Source organism: Zalophus californianus, chromosome 9, assembly GCF_009762305.2.
Source record: "Zalophus californianus isolate mZalCal1 chromosome 9, mZalCal1.pri.v2, whole genome shotgun sequence".
Classification (NCBI taxonomy): domain Eukaryota; kingdom Metazoa; phylum Chordata; class Mammalia; order Carnivora; family Otariidae; genus Zalophus; species Zalophus californianus.
Genome location: NC_045603.1, coordinates 93,970,175 through 93,985,385, shown reverse-complemented (window position 1 = coordinate 93,985,385; position 15,211 = coordinate 93,970,175). Strand labels below are relative to the sequence as shown.

The 15,211-nt window shown below is 45.2% G+C and overlaps 1 protein-coding gene across 4 annotated transcripts in view; it reads left to right on the top strand.

The window, feature by feature from the left end:
* Positions 1 to 15,211, top strand: part of ETV6 (ETS variant transcription factor 6) — a 233,126-nt gene that overhangs the window by 168,774 nt on the left and 49,141 nt on the right. The window lies entirely within an intron of this gene.

Genomic DNA, 15,211 nt, shown 5'->3' with positions numbered 1-15,211 from the left:
AAATCGATACATTTCTTGCAAAGTTTCCAAGGGCTGCATTAAAAAAGCCACTTTGAAAAATTATCATCCCATGGCAGCATCCTTGGATGAGACGGTTGTGTCAGGGATGAGGCGGGTCTTCCGAATAGACACAGCTCTGCTGAGAAGGGAGGATTTTAGAAGCAGGAAAGCCGGGTTCAAGCTGAGAGCAAGACCGTTGACACCCAAACAGGCTCTGGAGCCCCAGGCAATTTTGCTTTGTGGGGCTCTCCCTGAGATGAGCAGCCAAATCGCTCCTCCTCGGGCTTGTGTGGGAAATCTGTGACAGACACACAACTCCCGATGTCTTTGAGCTGCAGTTTGTCACTGAGCACAGGGCGGGGGGGCTCACCTGAGGAGATCTTCAGCAGGATCGACTTCTTGTGGTGGCAGGTATGGAAGGACGGTCGCGAAAGGTTGGGTGTCTTTCTGCTGTCGTCACTGGTGTTGTTTTAGTCTCCACTAGACCTTTCTTCCATTTGGAAGTTTTACTTTCACTGGAATAGTTCTTCGGTCCTTTCAGTGGAAGAAGCCATGCTCCCTCGTTGTCGTGATCTCGGGGTTGTAAGATCGAGTCCTGCATCGGGCTCCACGGTGGGCGAGGAGTCTGCTCGGGATTCTCTCTTTATCCCTCTCTCTCTGCCCCTCCCCCTCAAATAAGTTAATTAATTAGAAAGAAAGAAAGAGAGAAGCCATGTATTCCCTCCCTTGACATCCGTGGCCTGTGGAGGCGATAGTCATTTGATCATGTCTTCTCTCCAAATCCTGTTTCTGCGCTTCCTGCACTTTGGGCTGACTCCCTTTGGTGTGGCCAGAGACCCCTCAGAGTAATGACCACACTTCTTTCACTTACTGCCACGAAACCCAGCAAGAGTTCATCCAGAGACATAAGAAGATGGGTGCTCTCTTTTACGAGATACCAGAGGGATGCTGTCCTTGCAAACCTGAAGCGTTCTGGGACAGAGCCTGGGAAGGTGGCATGGTAGCCATGTCCGTGTCAAACTCCCAGGACCCACAGGCAAGAGCAGAGCAACTCCATAGCACAGCCAAAGCCTGTGGACCGGAGCAGAACTGCTGACAAGCTAGCCCCATGATCCAGTGGGGCTTTTTTTTTTTTTTATATAAGGGTTTTGTTTGTTTGTTTTGCTTTTTTAAGATTTTATTTATTTATTTGACAGAGAGAGACTATGAGAGAGGGAACAGAAGCAGGGGGAGTGGGAGAGGGAGAAGCAGGCTTCCTGCCGAGCAGGGAGCCCGATGCGGGGCTCGATCCCAGGACCCTGGGATCATGACCTGAGCCAAAGGCAGACACTTAACGACTGAGCCACCCAGGTGCCCCCAGTGAGGCTTTTGACGGACATTACAACAGGAAAAGCCCAGAGCAGCCAACAGGTGCTCACTGGGACTCGTGGAGGGTCAGTTTGAGAGGAAGAGCTGAAAGTGAGGATCCTTCCACTGATCCAGGAGCAGTGCATGCACACAGCCTGGAGCGAGGCCTAAAGGGTTTGGAGGACTCTCATCTCTGAACTCAGGAACTCACCAGCCAGGTCCTCCTTCCAGGACCAGCCCACACTGAGAGGCTGCGGGAGTGAGAGCAAGTTGAATAGGAGAGGGACAACAGAGACTGAGGAAAAAAGGTTCCTGAAAGGAAAGAGGAGGAAATTTCCACCAACAGTAGAAGAGAGAGTTTTGTCAATTTGGAACACGCCTTGTTCTAAAAGTTCAGGAAAACCAATTTCACATGAAAACGAGCCACAGAGAAATAATGAGGGCAAATCCCACACAAGGTTTTTATAAGATAAAAGAAAGTAAGAAGGAAAATAGCACTCCTGAAGAAAGCATGCCAAAGAGACGTGGTTTCAGAACCATTCAGAATTGTAATCTGCCATCCAAATGAGCTAAAATTCATTAAGAAAATGATATAAAATAGGGGGGACAATATAAATCAGAATTAGGAAAAGTTAGAAATTGAATGCCAGAACTCAGGAAACTAAATGAAAAAAAATTAAAATGAAAGAAATTAAATGAAGGAAAAATCACTTCAGAAATGAAGAGCAAACTAGTAGGAATACAAGATGAATATATAAAAAGGTAATGTTTAAGAGAAACGGAAGGTGGAAAACTGGAAAGTTTTTAAGATCCAAAAGAAATAAAGCGATTTTTGAGAATTCAAGAGAAAGTGATAAATATTGAAGAGAGGCAAGGAAATCTCAACATGCGGGTATTGGGAGCCTGTGAGGAAGGAAACCAAGCAATCTCCTGTGTGCATCACTCCAGTCTCTGCCTCTGTGTTCACATGGGACTTCTCTTCTGTGTCCCCTCCCCCACCCTTGTGTTCTCTCAGAATAATGACACTTGTCATTAGACTTGGTCCCACCCGAATAATCCAGGATGATCTCATCCGGAGATCCTTAACTCAATTACATCTGCAAAGATCTTTTTAAAAATAAGGTCACATTGGCAGGTTCCAGGGATTATGATATGGACGTACCTTTTTTGGGGGGGGCCACCACTGAACCCTCTTATAGTTGCTGTGCTAGGAGGCAGCAGACACAGGATTTGAATTTTGTTTTCTAATAAAGGAGCTAAAGGCAAATTTTAACGTTTCCAGCAAATTAGCTGTTCTTGCCAAGAAACAGAATTAGCATGCTTTATAAATAGCAGGAAAATAGGAGGTCAGCCTGCCCCCCCCCCCCCCCCCCCCCCCCACCTGGAGGCCTCACCTGGCTCACGTTCTGCTCGGCCTCAGGGAAGCGTCCAGGCACTGTGTGAATGAACATTACTTGGGCCGTCAGGGATGCGCCGCTCATTCTGTTCAGCTGTTTTTCAGACGCTCGAGGCAAAGTTAAAAAAACAGACAGAGCCCTGTCACCAGAACTCAGGATGCTCACGTCTACCTGTATTGTAAGCGGCCACCCCTTTCCCAGCGCAGAAGTAAAAGCTCCTTTGAAAGAGTCATACATCTGGGGTGCCTGGGTGCCTCAGTCGGTTAAGTGTCTGCCTTCAGCTCAGGTCATGATTTCAGGGTCCTGGGATCGAGTCCCAGTTTGGGCTCCTTACTCAGTGGGGATCCTGCTTCTCCCTCTGCTTCTTCCGCTCCCCCCTGCTTGTGCGCGCTCTCTGTCAAATACATAAATAAAATCTTAAAAAAAAAAAAAAGGTCTTACATCATAAACATCTGCAGGTGAAAGTGAACAAAATCTCCTTCCCTTTGGAGCCTCTGCCCTTCTGCCTCCTGAGCTGCTGCACACCCCCACTGTCCTTAAAACGTGAGGGTCCTCTCGCTCTTGGCTCTGACAGGTTCGTCTGTCTCGCCCACTAAGGTGTAAGCGGATTATACTGATTTAGGGTATTCTCTCAGCCAGCTTCCCCTTCACAGACGTCTTCATGCCTTCGTCCAAAGGAGGGACCGATCTAAAACTGCAGACAAGACCGTCGACAGAGCCAAAGAGAAGGATATTTGGCAGCAAGAGAGAGTCTCCCTCTGGCCACGGAGCGTGCCCGCTCTTCTGGAAGGCGGCATGGGGTTGCTTTTGCTGTGTTTTTTTGTTTTTTTTTTGTTTTTTTTCATTTTCCTGACTCCCCAGTGACCTTAAGCCCTGAAAACCAGGGGATTAGTAACCTTCACAACTCGGATACCAGGGAATTTCACGGGTGAGGAAGAAAGATTACAACTTTTTTAATGGATAAATGTGCAACATTTCCCTACGAAGATCCTTAGCACAGAAACAACAAGGGGAGGAGAAGTGGAGAGGTGTGTGTGACACCCGCGCGCGCACACACGCACGCACGCACGCACGCACGCTATGTGTATGATTTCATCCTGCCCCTGTTGCCCTGTCAGGCTGCCCCTCCTCGTGTCCGTTCAGCTGCAGCTCGGGCAGCCTGGAGAAGGAGAGAGAATGGGGCCCCAAAAGGCAACCGACCGGGCCTTTGAAACAGTTGGAATCACTCTCCAAAGTGTCAGGGAAGAGGTGAAGGAAGAAGGGGGGAAGGGGAGGGAGGGAGAGTTCCCCTTTAAAAGAGGACATGTTCCAAAAGAGCATCGTCTCACAAGTGCTTTAGGTTGCTTGAACCCTGGTCACTTTTTGGGCCCAGGATGTGTTTTCTGAGGCCTGTGGAGTGAGCTGTTGTAAAAGTTAAACACTTCTTTCAGGCTCCCTTTTCCGCCTGGCTCCTCCCCTCCTCTTCTCCCCGCCCTCCCAGCCTCATGTTCACCCCACAGGACTCGAAGATAATAGGGACTGTCTCCATCCTGAGAAAAGGCAGCCTGCTTGTTTAAGTTTCCTTGGAATAAAGAGAACCCGGGAGGGAAGGGACCAGGCACAGCTGAACCACACAAAGGAAAGGCTCTCCCATGCCAGTGACGGGGCACATAAGGCCCCGTCCAGAATGAGAATGAGTTCTGCTCTTGTTACGCTTTGCAAAGGAATGTTCTGTGGACTGTGGCCTGCACAAGAGATGATCCTGTGTGGTTTAAAAGAGCAAGAGGGGGAAAGAAAGGATATGCATTCTTCTTTATTCAGACACCCGTAGTAGATCATCTGTGTTAGAGGGATCACGCAAATCCAACGAGATCCTTCTGTTCTCTGCACCCCTCCGTTGCCACTGCCAATTAGAAAACCTTGCACCAGCTTTTCCCAGCAGTTTCAGTTTGCCCCCTAAATCTATTTGAGGAGCATTTCAATTCTTAATATCTATTTCCCTACATTTTTCCCTCTTAAAAATGGACCTCTTAAAAAGTGTGCATAAATATCAGCAATATCTTTCTGCCCTGCAGTGTGAGAAATGCTGCCCTTAATTGCCTCTGTCCCGTAGAAGTCCGTCTTTCAGTCACATATCTCCTTCAGTGGAGTCTCTCCTATCCCAGGTGCCTCACTGTTCATAAATTAAGATCATTTGCAGTGATTACTCTTCACTGGTATGAATAAAAACTTGCAGTATGTTAGCAATGGTTTCTAAAATACCTGAGGAAGGGGCATTCCATATTTAAGGTCAGGTGTGTGCATTTCTTAAGGAAGTGAGCCCCCCCCCAAGAGTCGCCTTTCCTCATTCCATTCCATTGCCCCGCACACATTTCGGAGTGAGACAAGGGCAACCTTCCTGCCTCTCTTCCCTTTCCTCTGCAAGATATCAGGAGAGACATATCTGTGTTTCTCTCCTTACACCTAAATTGGTTCTTACCTCCAAATTGCCAGGACTTATCGTCAGGCCCATTTGCACACACAAGGCTGAAAAATACTAACCCAATTCTCCAAGGGTCCCTAGATAAACTTGAGGTAGTCTATAAACTTCGAACTTGTGGGCAGGTATTTGTGTGCATGGGCCTGTGCCTTTCGAAAGAGGGTCCGTAGCTCTCACTGAATTCTCAGAAGGGTCCATTATCTCTGAAACAGAAGTGCAGCTCTAATCTGTGCCCCCTCCCCGTTGTCACTACACGCTCAGTCATCTCTCTTTTCAATAGAACTTTAGTTAAAATGTTGATCTTTTGTTCATCGTGAATTTTTTGCATTCATTCTGATTTTTTCAATAACGCGTTAAAATATTATTTTTCCCAAAATATATGTTAATACTTTTCATGCTTATTAAATTCAGGGCACTGACTTAAATTTTGCACCTGCAGTGAGTGCTTCACTTGCCTCACCCTAGTCCAGGACTTAAATGGGCTTTCTTCCTCCAGTCTTTCATCTGTTCCAGTCCATTCTCTACATCTCCTCGTGAGCCATCTCCCCAGCCTGCGATGCACACTGATGATGCTGGACCCCTCCTCAGAGCCCTGTGCTGGCCCCATAGCTCCTGCCAGAGTCTTCACACAGCCTGTGAGAACCCTTGCTCCAGTTTTGAATCCCCACTGAGCTGCAGAAAAAACTCCAGTCTCCTGGAGAGGTGTGGCAAAGTACAGCTAATCTGCTATCCAGTCTCTTTCCTACCCAACCGCCCAACATGCACTGAGCACTTCCCATGTACCAGACTAATCTTTATATGGATTATCTCGTTTCATACTTAAATTTGCCCAGGGAGATGAGTACTGTTCTTGGCCTCATTTTACTTCTGGGGAAACAGGTTCAGAGATACAACTTACCTAAAACCACTGAGCTAGTAGGTGGCAGGACCAGTATTTGAACTCAGGGCCGAGTCCAAAACCCAAGTTTCAGTCTAAAATATGACATGCCTCTCACCACGTTGGGCTTGCTGCCCAAAAGCAGAAATGGGAAGGACTCTTAAGTCATGTTTGTGAGGATGAGTGGCAGGCTCTGGGCTGGTTTTGCCATCAACAGGTTTGCTGATAAAACCCTTTTGTGAATAAAACTGAGTGAAAGCCAAAAAAAAAAATCCACAAAATGAAGTCTATAAGAAAAAAAATTTTCCAGGGAATTGAATATGACTTTGGATCTACACATGAACATATAGTATTCTTGCTTTTGGGATTTGGGCCAAAAGACATAAGTAGAACCTTCTAACCTCTACTCGAATCCTCAGTGCTGAGAAACGGTAACCTTGAGGACAAAAATAGGAAATGTTTTGGAACTTCTAATTCCCTAGTGACAGAATTTCTGTGCTGAAAGCAATTTTGATCAAATAGCAACTCCAAGGTTAAAGGCAGACCCAGGGAAATGAGAATGCTGGGCTCGTCGGAGTTACCACTAAGACCAAGACCAGTGTGGGAGGCTGGAGGCCTGGCTGTCAGAAGAGTCTCCTGGAAAGTGCTCTGGGAAGCAGCTTGAAGGGCTCTGAGGATTCTTGGTTTTACTTCGGAGAGTTTATCCTAAGGTAAACCCTGCCTGCCACAACTCCCTTTGCAGAAGGCAGAGGGGGCCCTCTGGGCACTGCTCAAAGTTCTGGATCTACGGCTAAACCAAACCTGCCACGAGAAGTTGAGTTTATGATTGATCATCCCTAATGCCCTTGCATTGTTACCATGCATTGCAGAGTGCAAGGGATTTTTATATCCATTATTACATCCTTTGACCCGGACGCAGTTCATTGGACTGATACCGAAGATCTGGGGCTGGACTTCTGGTCCTACGCCCATTGTGACCTTGAGAAAGTCCCTCTACCTCTCTGGGCTTCCGGTCCATCAGCAAGTATAGTTGTACCAGCCTTAGCTGCCTCACAGAAGAGTTGTGGGATGCCATGGATGGGGCCACGTATGGTAATAGCGAAGAACTGCACAAAGCTGAAGTAGCCTACCTGATGAGAATGGTGTCGGGTAGGGGAGGGGTGGCAGTCGCAGGCTGCAGAGCTGGCCCAGGGGTGGATTGGGGATCTCTGTACAGCCTGCTGTCACTGGGGGACCATTGTGTGCCGAGTGTGACGTGAGAGGCGCTGAGCAGTCTCCATCAGCTCCATGCGTGCACATTTTAACTCATAACAGGTGCACCTAACAATGAGCAGTTTTATCTCCCAGAAGGTAGAAGAAATGATGAGGGGCACTACGAATTTGGCGCCAGGTCTGGCAAATAAGGAAGAATCAGTTGGCAGAGTGGGATGATGAGAACTTCTGGTGAGAATGAAAACATCATCTTAGAATTAGAAAAGAGAAATGCAAGACATGATCAGATGTGCTTTCAGACATTTAGAGGAGAAGTACCTGTGGTCTCACAATCCACAGTGCTCACACACAAGGCAGAAGACTCAGGGTGCTTTTGAAAGTGAACTTCTGGGGCGCCTGGGTGGCTCAGTCAGCTAAGCGTCTGGCTCTTGATTTTGGCTCAGGTCGTGACCTCAGGGTTGTGAGATTGAGCCTCACATTGGGCTCCACGCTCAGCAGGGAGTCTGCTTGAGATTCTCTCTCTCAAGTAAATAAATAAATCTAGAAAAAAGAAAAGAAAAAGAAAATAAACTTCTGACATGGGCTGCACAGGGCGCTTACTGGGACAAGGGGAGGAAGGCAGTGGAAGAAGCTGATGAGGCTGTATTGGAGACATTCTCTGGGGATCTCAAATTTTAAAATAGTTTTTTTTTTTTTTAAGTAATGCAGGCTTAATATAAAGAATTGGGAAATAAAAAATGAAAAGGAGACAGTAAGCATCACCTATAATTCTACAGAGTGACAGTTGGCCATTAATATTTTTATGTTTCCTGGTGATATTTTTCTATGCATTGTTTGAGATTATCACATATACACACACATGCTATTTGGTATTCTTCCATATGAATAGATACTCTTTATAAATATTCTGTGATTGGCTGCATAATTTTCTGTCAGAGATGTTGTCCACGTTTGCTTAGGTAGTCCTTATTGATGTTCCCAGCTTCCTGCTAGTAAAAATAACACTGCAATGAACATCTTTGTGCATGAACGATTTCTCTATATCCTAGTTTTTTAAGGTAGATTCTCAGAAGTTAACATTTTTAGGGCTCTTAAATTACCACCAAGTTGTTTGCCAGAAAGATCATGCCAGTTTTATCTTCCCGCTCTTTTGTGTGTACCAGCCTAATCTCAAATTTTAAAAAGATCTATATAGTAGATGGAAGAAAAACTTACTGAAAAGGAAAACGTACAAGAGCCATGTTTGGACCTAGAAGGCTAAAACTAAGTGAGCTGAAAATTCACCATGGAAGCTGCTTAAGAGAACAATGAGTCTTGTGGGTGGTTTAAGAACAAGGACAGTGTCAGGGCACCTGGGTGGCTCAGTCGGTTAAGCGTCCGACTCTTGATTTCAGCTCAGGTCGTGATCTCAGGGTCCTGGACACTGCACTCAGCAGGGAGCCTACTTGAGATTCTCTCTCTCCCTCTGTCCTTCCCCTCCATTCTCTCACTCTCTCTCAAATAAATAAGTAAATCTTAAAAAAAAAAAAAAAAAAGGAGCACAGTATCAGCACGCTGATTGGAGCAGATGGAGTGACATTGACAAGTGGCAAAGAGAAAACGAAACTGTTCAACTTCTCTCTTTCTTCTCTCTTCCATCAGGGAAGATGATTGTCAGACTGAAACGAGTATTGCAAACGCTGACATAAGGGAATTAAAGCCCAAGATGGGAGAATTGATGTAAAAGTGAATCTGAGTTGTTCTAAATAAATTCAAGGCTCTTGGCCCAGACAGATGACATAGGAGAATGCAGAACTTACAAGGCTGAGCTCACTGCAGGCCACTACGGTGATCCCTGAGGGTTGCAAGAAATGGAAGAGGTACTGAAAGAAAGAATCTGAACCACTGTTCACCTGATCATTCAGAATCGGAAAGGAAAAGAGAGTGTAGGCAAAGACTAAAAACAGCTAGCAGGATCTGACTTCCAGATGAAATTCAGGACAGATTTTGAGACATACATGTTGTGAGCACTTAGGAAAAAGTTGTCCCTTCAGAGCCAAGCACCCGCTCCCTCTCTTCTCCCTCTAGCCTCTTCAGCCTCTTCAGTAAGGCTGTAGTTACATATTTATGGACATGAAGAAAGCATTTCATTGAATTTTAGATGGTGTCTTTTCGGCGGAGCTTGAAAAATGTGATCCAACTACCAGAGTATGTACATGGGTTGATCAGTGAACACTTGTGCCCAAAAGGAGCCAACACCTTGATCCGTGTCCATCTGCAAGGAGGTAGCTGGTAGGTCACTGGAGTGCTACCATCCCAGCCCTCACCTCATCAGCATTTTGTCAGGAACCTGTTGAGGTGAAGGATGCTTATCAAAGCTGCAGATCACATGAAGGTGTGAAGTATGGTTGTTACTAGAAATAGAACCAAACCTGGAGAGACTGCAGCACGCTGGAATGATGGTAAAAAGTAACAAGATGAAATCTAATATTGATTAACATATATTTGTACGGTTGGGTTCCAAACACCAGCAATGTATGTGCCAGGAAGGGCAAGTAAAAAAGATGACAGTAGTATGAGTAGCTAATATTTATTAGGTGCTTGCTGTATTCCACATACTGTCTTATGTGTTTTATATTATCATCATTTGTATAATCTTACTCTGTACTAGCTTTATGGCCTCTTCACATTTGATAAGCACATCGTCCGTGATTCACTGGTACTTACTCATGGGTTGAAAATTGTCCCCATTTTTCGGCTGAGGCAAGTGAGATACAGAGAGGTTGAGTAACTTGTCTGAGGTCCCACAGCTGGGAAATAATGTGCTGGTGCGCAGTGCCTGCCCATGTATCCACCGTGGAAATTCACACAACCGCTGAAACTGTTCTCTGGCTCTTTTTAAAATCAGGACTTTATTTTGATGTCCTGCCAAAAACACCAGATAAGCTTAGGCAGAGAGGTAGATGGTTAATAAGATGGACTTTGGGCCAAGCCAGCTGGCTTGTCCGTTTCCTGGCTATGTGACTTTGGCCGAGTCAGTTCAGTTCCCTCTGCTGCAGGTTTTCTCCTTTGTAAGTCGAGATAGTGATTGTTTCTATCCGTACAGTATTGCTGTAGGGATTCAATGAGTTCTGTACAGAGAGCATTGGGAACAGTGCCTGGCACACAGTAAGCTCTTGTAAGGATTTGCTCTTATTATGAGGTACTTGAGAAGCAGGATGGCAGCATTTGAAGAGTTGGGACTGTGGAGCCAGACCATCTGGGTTTGGATCCTAGCGCCACCATGGCCAGTTATGTGTGCCGCATTTTTTGCTCATCTATAAAATGAGAATGAGATTCTCTGTAGAAAATATTCAGTCGAAGTGCCCAACAATTGTCAGCTACTATTATCAGCAGAATTCTATTGTCCAGAGGAAGAAGGGTTCTGGTCCTGCTCCTGGTACTATGTTTAAGGATGGGAGCTAAATCTGCTCTCTGGAAGAGGTGGGCGGGTCGGTGAGGGTCTAAAACTGCAGCAGAGAAGTTATGTTTGGACCAATTTAGGACATTGAATCTGAAGGCAAGATGACTAAGCAAGGAAGTGATAACTTTCCTCATTCATGTCAAGGGTTACAGAAATTGTTCTGTGTCAATGAATCAAGTTATGACACAGCATAAGAGGCTTGAAACAGGGAATCTGGGCCAGCTTCATCGTGGTTCAGCCTCTTAACTTTTCCCGGCTTCAGTTTCCTAATGAGTAAAGGTGGGTGGGAGTTGGGCTAGATCATCTCTGGGATGTCTTCTTCTCTTTTACAATGCGATCCTATCAGCCACAGAATCTGCATCAAAATCCCGTTTACACAGAGAGTTTGGGACAAAGGGTGTTTTTGATGAATGTATACTGTAGCAAAAGAGCTTGAACTGAGTAACGTTCAAACCAGTGCCATCACCCCATGACTCTGAGCCCCCTGTTTCCTCTGTTAAACTGAAATGAGAACATGACGGATTTCACGGAGCTTCTGTGAGAATCACGTGAGGTTATACATGTGAAAGCACCTAGTCAAAATGTCATGTTTATTATTGCCTTAGCCGGTTTATAACTTTTCCAAGAATCAGAATAGAAGAAAACACTCTTAAGCACCGCAGTCTACTGAAAATAATTTAATCTCTTTTCCGAGACTCAGAAGATCATTCAGGAAGTTACAAAATCTCAGGGTCATCGTCATGAGCAGGGAATAGTTCGGTAGAAAAAAGGTCCTGGCTGTTTGTATCCTTTGGTTTTTCAGATTCAGATGAAGGGGGAGGGTGTTGACGGTTAACCCAGAAAGGAACAGAGATCACGTACTCAAAGCCCCTCATTTAACAGAGGAAGCCACAGAGAGAGAAACTGCCCCAAATCAGCTGTTAACTAATGGGAGCTTTGGGGGTTAAGTCCAGGTTCCTGACTCCCAGCGCAGTTTCCATCCTTAGTCTAAACACAGCTCAGAAAGCTTGAAATCAGGCTAAGAATGTACTGATGAAAGTGGCTGCCCCTTTGACCATGGAATCGAAGAACTATTAGAAGGAAATTTAGGGCCTGGGTGTATCATTGAAGGGTATGACACCATGAACTTCACTTGACCCACTTGGAAAAAAAAACGCAGTAGAATTCTTAGGAATTTTGTTAATCGCAGCAGTTCATTTCTTCTGTACAAAATTCTTCTCAAATATGCTCTGAAGTGAATTGACATTAAAAATGCAGGTCTTAGTATGGCTCTCATGGGCTTATGATGTGCACAGGGGGTAGTGTAACAGAGTGCAGAAAAAGGGTCTCTTCCTTTTACTAATGATTAGTAACATCTGTATTATTCAGCTTTGTTGAGTTAAAGTCGCAAGAGACAACCGTAAAGGCGGTCCTATGTGATATGTTCTCCCTCATCTTGTCTATGTGGCTTCCGTTACATTAGCAGCTGTGAGCCAGGGCAAGTCTCAAGGCCAGTGCCTATGAGCAGTGAGTAGCCAGTGAGGGCGGTGCTGTCTTCCCGATGTGTTCAAAGCAGAGTGCCACCTGCATCTCCCTCCTCTTCCCATTTATGAATCTACTTCTCCAGGGATATACAGATTTTTTTTGCTCTATTTTTAGTCTGTTGATAACCTGAGGACGCCTCCAAGGATCAAAGTCCGGGATGGGGAGGATTGAGTTCACTCAGTCTTTTCTGAAGCCCTAATAGATGCTGCAAATCAATCTGAATTCTGACTCGGGGTGGGAAATGTGTGCGTAAGCACAGCGTGAGGGATAAGAGCATGGCCTCTGAAACTAGACTCCCTGGGTTTGACTCTCAGCCCCTCTTGTTACCATGGCCATATGACCCTGGGCAAATCCCTTCGATGCACTGAGCCCGAGCTCCCTGATCTCATGGGGTTGCTGTGAGCATGCAGTTAAACGAACTTATATTTATAAAGCGCTTACAATAGTGCTAGATGATAGATGTGCTTAATAAATGACTATTAAGCAAATTAAAGGGTCCTAATTAGACAGAGTTGCCTCTGGGCCCAAGGCTCTATTCCATTTAGACGCTGTAACTCCCAGGCCTTAGGGCTGTTCGGTTTGAGGAAAGGGGGCTTCTTTTTCCTCAGTCTTTCTAGTGAGACAATGAGGAAACAGCACTAGGACTTGACTTTGAACACCGTAGTTTATCAAGCCCCTTTCCAGAAGCTCGGGCAGTGTGTTTACCTTTTCTTCATGCTAAGGGAAGAGTAGTGACTCTGGTCAGTGTCCTGGGTGGCCTCAAGCAGGTAGCTTGGTCTGTTGGGGTCACTTTGGTAAACCTGCTAGGATTACCATGGTATTCCCTGGACTGACGGTGACTCGATGGGCCCCTTTTGCACACAGCCCAGAGCACTCAAGTCGGTTCCCCGGGAGGGGGTTTCCGCGGTGGCTCTGCTTGGCTTCAGGGACTGGGCTGTGGGAGACATTAATGGGAAGTGAAAAGAGAAACTGTTGCCCTTCACCAGCAGGGCTGTTTGGAGTGTGTGACTCTTCCTGTATTTAGGGAAAAGATTACTCATGAGTATTTTCTTCCATAGAATATAAAGAACCTCAAATTACTACTTGTGTCCCCCACCCCCTTCTCACCCGCCTCCCTCCGGTTCAGTGAATCCTCTGCAGACACTTCAGCATTTTACTCTCATTTCCCCTCCCGAGTGGGATTCGGTTCTGTATTTGCTCTGGCACTCACATTTCCAATAAGCTACCCCATCGTTTTTCCTGTTTCTGATTGAGCATCTTCTGCCCCGTGGCCCGCCTACCACCAGGCTCTTTCCTAGGCCACGCTGCACTGGAACCTCACACCCGGCCCCAGGATCTGGTTATACCCATGCTGTTCGTGTGAAGGAGAGGAAGGGGAAAGTTCCTAGTAACAAATCACTAATCACTGTGCTGTTCCTGTTCAGAGGTGACACCACTGACAATAGGAAGTAAACGTTAAGGTTTCTTACGGGTTCAAAAGTTGAGATCTTGCAGAGCCATCCTCACGCCCACCCCCATTTCATTGTGATTGAGATACGTGTTTTCAAGGTCACTGGAAAGAGTAGGGGCACCCTTTGTATCCAAGGACCATTTGAAATGGGCATTACTTCTTGGCATAGTTAAGAGTCAGAAACAAAACCTTGAACTCTTTAGTGGCTGTGTTTTAGTCTCAAGATCATAGAGCAGTAGCATACTGCACATTCTTATTTTATGATGCCACTTTTTTTCCATGTAAAATTATTAAACGTACAAAACAAGAAAAAGAACTCTTAAATGCCTATCTCTGATTAGGCCAGTGCCCATAGTTCTTTCTTGGTGCCCTACATGATAGCCTACTTTAGAAAGGACTTCCCCAGAGCTAAAGGAAGCCAGCTACCATTCTTCAAAACTAGACTTTGCAAAGGAGCCACCTGGAAGACAGAGCCAATAGTCATGCCCAGAGGCCCTGGACCTTCTCCAAGGGATCTGAGCTGTTCGTTCCCTGGTCCACTAGGGAGAAAAAGCAGCCCATCCAAGTAGACCAGACAGTTCTTTGTGATACTTAAGGATGAAAAGGTGACTCTTTCCAGGATCAAGCTGAAAGGCACTTTTACAGTACACTCAAGTCTCCTTAGCAAGTTTAAGTCACTTACTGGAGAGACTGAAGCTCCTCTTATCAAACCCTGATTCCATTGTACTTGAACTATTAATTCATGCAGTACAGTTTTAGAGAATGAAGCTTTGTTGTGCAGCTAGCTTCTTCCAACCTGTCCATTCTCATTTTGGTCTCAGGACTGCTTTCAATTCTTAAGAATTATTGAAGACCCCAAAGAGCTTCACTCATATGGATTATATCTATCTATAGTTACCATATTGGAAATTAAAACTGAGAATTAAAAAAAATGCTTACTAAAAAATAGTAAGCTAAGCTTATATTATTAGCATAAATATATATTTATGAATATTTCTTCCAAAACAAAAAAAAATTAGAAAAATGGCATTGTGTTACATTTTTGCAAGTCTCTTTTGCAAATCATAGAAGATGGCTGGATTCTCATATCCACTGCAATATCACATGTCATGTAGCTTCTAGAAAATTCCACTCATGAACGAACGAGAGTGAAAAAAGTTCAGTAACCTCTTAATATTGTTATGAAAAGAGTTTTGACTTTATAGACACCCTGAAAAGGTCTTGGGAACCTGAGGGGTCCCCAGATCACAGTTTGAGAACCACTGTTCTAAACCACCTGAATGATATATCAAAGATTTCCCATAACAGCAAAATGAAATAAAAATATAGACTCACAGTCCAGCATCCAGAAAGATCCAGCCTGAGCTACCCTCTTAACCTAAGCTGCAGCCCTCCCTTTGGTCCACTACTGGTCCTACTCAGAGTCCAAGTACCACCCCCGCTAGGAAGTTCTAACATCAGAAAAGTAGAATAAAAAGGCAAAAGACCTTTTATCCTTACTTTG